Here is a 7189-nt window from a genome sequence, read left to right on the forward strand (position 1 = left end):
TATATATATATATGGATGTGTATGTATGAGTGTATGTGTGTGTATGTGTATCTGTCTATATACACACTATGTGTGGTTCCATATGCATGCATGTATGATTATGTGTGTGTGTGTGTACCTGTATGAGTGTGTATGCGTGTGTGTGCATGCATGCATATGTATATGTACAGATGTATGTATATGGTATGTGTATGCATCTGTGTGTGTGTGTGTGTTGTGTACATGTATGAGTGTGTACATGTATGAGTGTGTATGCGTGTGTGTGTATGCATGCATATGTATATGTACAGATGTTTGTATATGGTATGTGTGTGTGTACCTGTATGAGTGTGTATGCATGTGTGTGTGTGTACGTGTGTGTACATGTGTGTACGTGTGTGTGTGTGTGTGTTTTGTCCATCCAGCAAAGAGCGGTGTAGCTTGTGTTGTATGAAAACGGCTGCGATCGACGACCAGGTTCGGGAGGAAGAAGAAGAAGAAGAAGAAGAGGAGGAGGAAGAGGAAGGAAAAAAAAAAACAAGAATCAGATAAAACGAGGGGAAAACGATCGTTAACAATAACAACAACAACATCAGTAACAACAACAACAATAAGGAATAGGAAGAAGAAGAAGAAGAAGAAGGAGGCAGTAAATGATGAAGAGATGAGACCATCTGGCAGAGGTAGGAACCAAAGGAAAATATCCTTTTGTAGTGTTTACTTATAAACCCTTTTGTTTTTTGTGAAGTCTCGTCACAGGTAAATTGTTGTTGTTGCTGCTGTTGTTGTTGTTGTCGCTGGTGTTTATGCTGCTGTTGTTGCTGTTGTTGTTGTTGTTGTCAGCGTCATCGTCATTGGCATCGTTATCGTTCACGCCGCCGTCCTCATCGTTGTCGTAAGGCATCATCATCATCACCATCATCATCATCATCATCATCATCAACATCATCATATCCGTTGTCATCGCCATCATCATCATCATCATAGTCATCACACCCGTTGTCGTTGTCATCATCATCATCATCGCCACTGCCGCCACCATCATCGCCAACGTCACCACGACCCTCATCATCACCCGTCCTCGTCAGCATCATCGTTGTCATCACCATCACCATCATCATCATCATCATCATCATCATCATCATCATCATATACATCATCATCATTACCACTATCACTGTCACCACCACCACCACCAACAACAACAACAACACCATCATCATCATCATAATCATCGTCGTCGTCATCATCATCATCATCATCATCCTCTTCACCTTTAACACTACAACCAGCCCTGTATCCTTCCACATTACGATTATTACCATCTTCCATCATTACTAAGCCACCATTTTTATCATCATCATCATCATCATCATCATAAGCATCCTTCTCCTTGTACCTCTGCTCCTCCTCCTCTTCCTTTTCTTCTTCCTTCTCCTCCCTCTCTCCCATAGTTCTCCTCCTCTTCCTCCTCTTCCTCTTCCTCCTCCTCATTGCCATCAACCCCTGCCAATTACTTCAGCTTCCTTCTTCCAACTCTTTCCTTCACACTTCTCTTATTCCCATCAATCCCAGTTAATATCATTGTTGTCCACCACCTCCTCCTCATCACCATCATCATCATCATCATCATCATCATCATCATCATCATCATCGTCATCATCACTGTCATCATCATCACCACCACCACCGCCACTATGATGATGATGATCATCATCATCACCATCATCATCATCATCATCATCATCCCATTCTTCTTTCACCTTCTCTCTCATTCTCATCACAGTTGCAATAATCCCCATCACCACCACCATCATCATCATCATCCTCATCATCATCATCACCATCATCATCATCATCATCACCATCATCACCACCACATTCATCATCATCATCATCACTATTATCACGGCCATCACCTCTGCTACCACCACCACACCACCACCACCACCACCATTGTCATTACTGCTGCTACTGTTTGTCTCCATCACTGAAAATGCTGTTTTCTCTCATCGTCAGCAAATATGGCAATCTGCTGCTGCTGCTGCCACTAATGCTACTGTTGTTGCAACTGCTGCTGCTGCTGCTACATGTTTATCAGTGGCATCACGTGCTTCTCTGGCTTACAGCAGCAGCAGCAGCACTATCGTTAGTAGTAGTAGCGACAGCAGCAATAGTAGCGTCTGCAAGTAACTGCAGTGGCATCAGCGTTAGCGCCACCTGCAACAATGTGTGCAGCAGGGCAGCAAATATTGCAACAGCGTGTACAACGACATCGACATACCTGCAACCACTGCTAACAACAACAACGACGACGATGACGACGACTGCTGCTGCACATAAAAATTGTGTAAAGTGCAGAAAATATTGCGACAGTAACTATAGCACCATGATCCTCTTAGAACAACAACATCCGCAGCAGTGGAAATGCAATGGCCCAATGGTTAGGGCAGCGGACTCGCGGTCGGAGGATTGTGGTTTCGATTCCCAGACTGGGCGTTGTGAGTGTTTATTGAGCGAAAACACCTAAAGCTCCACGAGGCTCCGGCAGCGGGTGGTGGCGACCCCTGTTGTACTCTTTTGCTCCAACTTTCTCTCACTCTTTCTTGTCCCCGACTTCCTACGCAGCCGCTGAGCCTGGATGCATATTCAGCCATCCGTCGATGCTCTCGGTGTCGGGGGTTGACCTGCTTTCTCTCTTGCAGGTCTTATGAATAGCAAAGGACCACGTTTCAGACTTCTCCCATCTTGCGAGCTCTGGGACAGAAGACCGTTCACTCAACAGCAACAGCAATAGCAGGAGGCACAATGGCCCAGTGGTTAGGGCAGCAGACACGCAGTCAGAGGATCGCGGTTTCGATTCCCAGACCAGGCGTTGTGTGTGTTTATTGAGTGAAAACACCTAAAGCTCCACGAGGCTCTGGCAGGGGGTTGTACAACCCCTGTCATACTCTTTCGCTCCAACTTTCTCTCACTCTTTCTTCCTGTTTCTTGTCCTCCCCGACTTCCTACGCAACCGCTGAGCCTGGATGCGCATTCATCCATCCGTTGATGCTCTCGGTGTCGGGGGTTGACCTGCTTTCTCTCTTCTACGGGTCTTACGAATAGAAAGGACCACGTTTCGGACTTCTCCCATCTTGCGAGCTCTGGGACGAAGACCGTTCACTCAACAGCAACAGCTGCAAGATTAGCTGCAACAGTTAGTAACTACTGCAAGGAGGGTGATGTCTTTGTACCTGCATCTCAAGGGCCAGCAGATATCGTTAATAACCATAAGTGAAGGGCCAAGTTGTTCACCCTACTGAATCATCTAGGATCCAAGCCTGGGTTGTATGATACAGAGGGCTGGTTGTTGCCCTGCCCAATATGACCCTTCCATCTCCATGTCAGAGTGGGATCCAAAGGTAGATTTTTCTGTAGCCGGGTGCCTTTCCTGTCATCAACCCTCACCTGTTTCCAAGCAAGCCAATGTTGTTTCCCATGGCCAGACATGTTTTCACGGAAGGCTGAAAACAAACAACATTGCTTCAGTGACACTAACACACACATGCACATATACAAACATAAATACATAGATATATACGTGTGTATGTGTTTACATACATACATACATACACACACATATATATATATATACAGAGAGAGAGAGAGAGAGAGAAATGTACTTGCATAGCGAGTGACTTGATCTGAGATCGTGTGCTGGAACGAAAACAATTGTAGTGTGGAAGGTGTCTATAAGCCATTTAAGAAACACATAAAACCGTTAGATTCACTTCAACATTTAAATTTAATTTGTCAAAATATTTTCGTTGCTTTGAGACTGCAATCTGTTCACTGACAAAACTTCTTGATGCATCACGAAGTTTTGTCAGTGAACAGATTGCAGTCTCAAAGCAACGAAAATATTTTGACAAATTAAATTTAAATATATATATATATATATATATGTGAGTTATTTTTGAGTAAACATTATCTGGGAGAATTTTTCTTAAAGTAGTGGAAATAGCTAAAAAAACTTTTTGGCTGCTATTTCTAAAAAGTTCAGTATGTGGCAAAGTAATTTATTTTACTAAGCCCTAATTATATAATGTAATATTTTGAATATGCCTTAAATGGTCCTTTTACATACTGAACACTACTTGGTGAAATTGATTAATAACTAATTAGTTTTACCCTCAATTATTGATATATATATATATATATATATATATATATGTGAGTTATTTTTGAGTAAACATTATCTGGGAGAATTTTTCTTAAAGTAGTGGAAATAGCTAAAAAAACTTTTTGGCTGCTATTTCTAAAAAGTTCAGTATGTGGCAAAGTAATTTATTTTACTAAGCCCTAATTATATAATGTAATATTTTGAATATGCCTTAAATGGTCCTTTTACATACTGAACACTACTTGGTGAAATTGATTAATAACTAATTAGTTTTACCCTCAATTATTGATATATATATATATATATATATATATATATAATCTTTTATCTTCTCCTTGTTTCAGTAATTAGACAATGGCCATGCTGGGGCACCGCCTTGAATTTTTAGTCAAAAGAATTGACCCCATTACTTATTTTTTAAAGCCTGGTACTTATTCTATCAATCTCTTTTGTCAAACCACTAAGTTTTGGGATCACAAATACACGAATACCAGTTGTCAAGCACTGGTGGAAGGACAAATACTAACACAAAATACACACACCCACAGATACACACATGCACACACACATATATATATATAATGGGCTTCTTTCAGTTTCCGTCTACCAAATTCCCTCACAAGGCTTTGGTCAGCCCAAGATAGCTATAGTAGAAAACACTTGCAGAAGGTGCCACACAATGGGACTGAACCCGGAACCATGTGGTTGGGAAGCAATCTTCTTACCACATGGCCGATGATATGAAAGGCAGGTTCTTGCCCCACACGCCAGGCCCACACTGATCCAAAGGAGCAACACAGCTGTCCTTCATATCAATTTGGCACTAGTATCTTTTGCAGGAGTTGCCAGAACAAGTTTTTAGACCAGCAGTTCATAACTGTGATCCTCAAGCATCCTTCTGGAAGCCATCCATGCCCTTCCCTCTATAAATATAATAAATTTTCCTCTACTCAACTTGTGTTTTACTTTTTTTGGTGCAGACCCCTAAAAAAACAAATCCAGGTTTTGGATCTGGCCTGGATATTAAAAAGTTTGAGACCCACTAATGTAGACAAGATGAGACTGCCTCAAGGGCCCCAACAACTGGTTTTACCTGAGGGTTTACCCACAAAATCTTTCCCAGCTCAGCTAACCCATTACAATCTGTAGCATCGCAGGTCATCAATGACTAAACTGGTGACCCCATTAAACTTGTTTGGTGGAGAGGGTTATTATTGGACCCTGCCCAAATAAATTGCTAATTAACCCATAGTTGGGACCCTGGCAGGTTTCCTCTACTCAGAGTCAGAGTAGACCTGGGAGCATTAATAACTAAGAGATGGTTCCACACTCCTCAAAACCTCAGAACACCCAAACTGGGAGCCCTACTATCGAATGACATAAAAAGTCATACCCAGAACATATCTATAACCACTGTAAATAACAGCAACATCAACAACAGCACCTGCTGTACCGCACTAAGTATTGCAACAGTTGTAACCTCAAGATGCTTATGACCACTGTATGTTAAATATGGAGATATATAAATGATGTTTTTATCTCATCGAAACAGCTGTCAAGACCATTTGCATTATGAATCATGAGTAAAATTTATGCTTTATTGGTTCTTGGAATATGATGCTCTCAATTATCGTCTTAGTTGAGTCTGTACATACAAGTATGCAGAGTTTATTCCATCAATATTTACTGTTTTTTAGGGCAGTGAGCTGGCAGAATTGTTAGCACACTGGGTGAAATGCTTAACAGTATTTTGGCTGCCGTTATGTTCTGAGTTCAAAATTTCAGGCCTTGTGCCTAGAGTAGAAAAGAATATTTACTGCATTTTGGGGTGGCAAGCTGACAGAATCGATAGGACGCTGGGCGAAATGCTTAGAGGTATTTTGTCTGCCACTACGTTCTGAGTTCAAATTCCGCCGAGGTTGACTTTGCCTTTCATCCTTTTGGGATCGATTAAATAAGTACCAGTTATGCACTGGGGTTGATGTAATCGACTTAATCCGTTTGTCTGTCCTTGTTTGTCCACTCTGTGTTTAACCCCTTGTGGGTAGTAAAGAAATAGGTATTTCGTCTGCCGCTACGCTTTGAGTTCAAATTCTGCTGTGGTTGACTTTGCCTTTCATCCATTCAGGGTCAATAAATTAAGTACCAGTTGCATATTGAGGTCAATCTAATTGACTGCCCCCCCCCCTCCCCAAATATTTTGGGCCTTGTGCCCAGAGTAGAAAAGAATATTTACTGCATTTTGGGGTGGCAAGTTGGCAGAATCATTAGCACACCAGACAAAATGCTTAGCAGTATTTCAGCAGCCGTTACGTTGAGTTCAAATTCTGCCGAGGTCAACTTTGCCTTTCATTCTTTCAGGATCAATTATATAAGTACCAGTTACACACTAGGGTCGATGTAATCGATTTAATCCCTTTGTCTCTCCTTGTTTCCCCCCTCTATGTTTAGCTCCCCTGTGGGCAATAAGGAAATAAATATTTACAGCATTTTAATAATGTATTAGGATTTAACGATGTGTCAATAATGGAGCTCTTAAATATTATTTTATGACATACAAGTTTTACTGTGAGCAAATTTTGACTTTCCTTGCCAAGTACTTGCGCATGCGCACGAGGAACCCTCACTCAGGTAGTTTCAATTTTAAAATTCCATTTTCCACCTGGAAAATCTTGTGTGTCTACATTTTGTTTTGCCTTTTCCAAGTTGTAAAATGTGTGTGTGTGTACGTGTGTGTGTGTGTGCATGATAGCATGTGTGTGTGTATGTGTGCATTTGTTTGTGTGTGTGTGTGTACATACATGGATGCATATGTGTGTGTGGATGTGTCTATGTGTGGTGTACATGCATGCATGTGCGTGTATGTGTATGCGTGTGTATGTGTGTACATGCATGCATGCAAGTATGCGTGTATTTGTATGTATGTGTACATGCATGCATGTGTGTGTATGTGTGCATAGATGCATGTATGTGTACATGCATGTTTGCGTATGTGTGCTTGTGTGTATGTGTATGTGTGCATGTGTGTATGTGTATGTACATGCA

General features: G+C 41.5%; 1 long non-coding RNA gene across 1 annotated transcript in view; it reads left to right on the forward strand.

Moving 5' to 3' along the window:
- The first annotated feature begins 355 nt into the window (after window positions 1–355).
- Window positions 356–7189, forward strand: part of LOC115221289 — a 51236-nt gene continuing 44402 nt past the window's right edge. Inside the window, exon 1 of the long non-coding RNA XR_003882621.2 lies at window positions 356–662. This is a non-coding gene — a long non-coding RNA (uncharacterized LOC115221289). The remainder of the gene's footprint in view (window positions 663–7189) is intronic.

Source organism: Octopus sinensis, linkage group LG18, assembly GCF_006345805.1.
Source record: "Octopus sinensis linkage group LG18, ASM634580v1, whole genome shotgun sequence".
NCBI classification, from domain to species: Eukaryota; Metazoa; Mollusca; class Cephalopoda; order Octopoda; family Octopodidae; genus Octopus; species Octopus sinensis.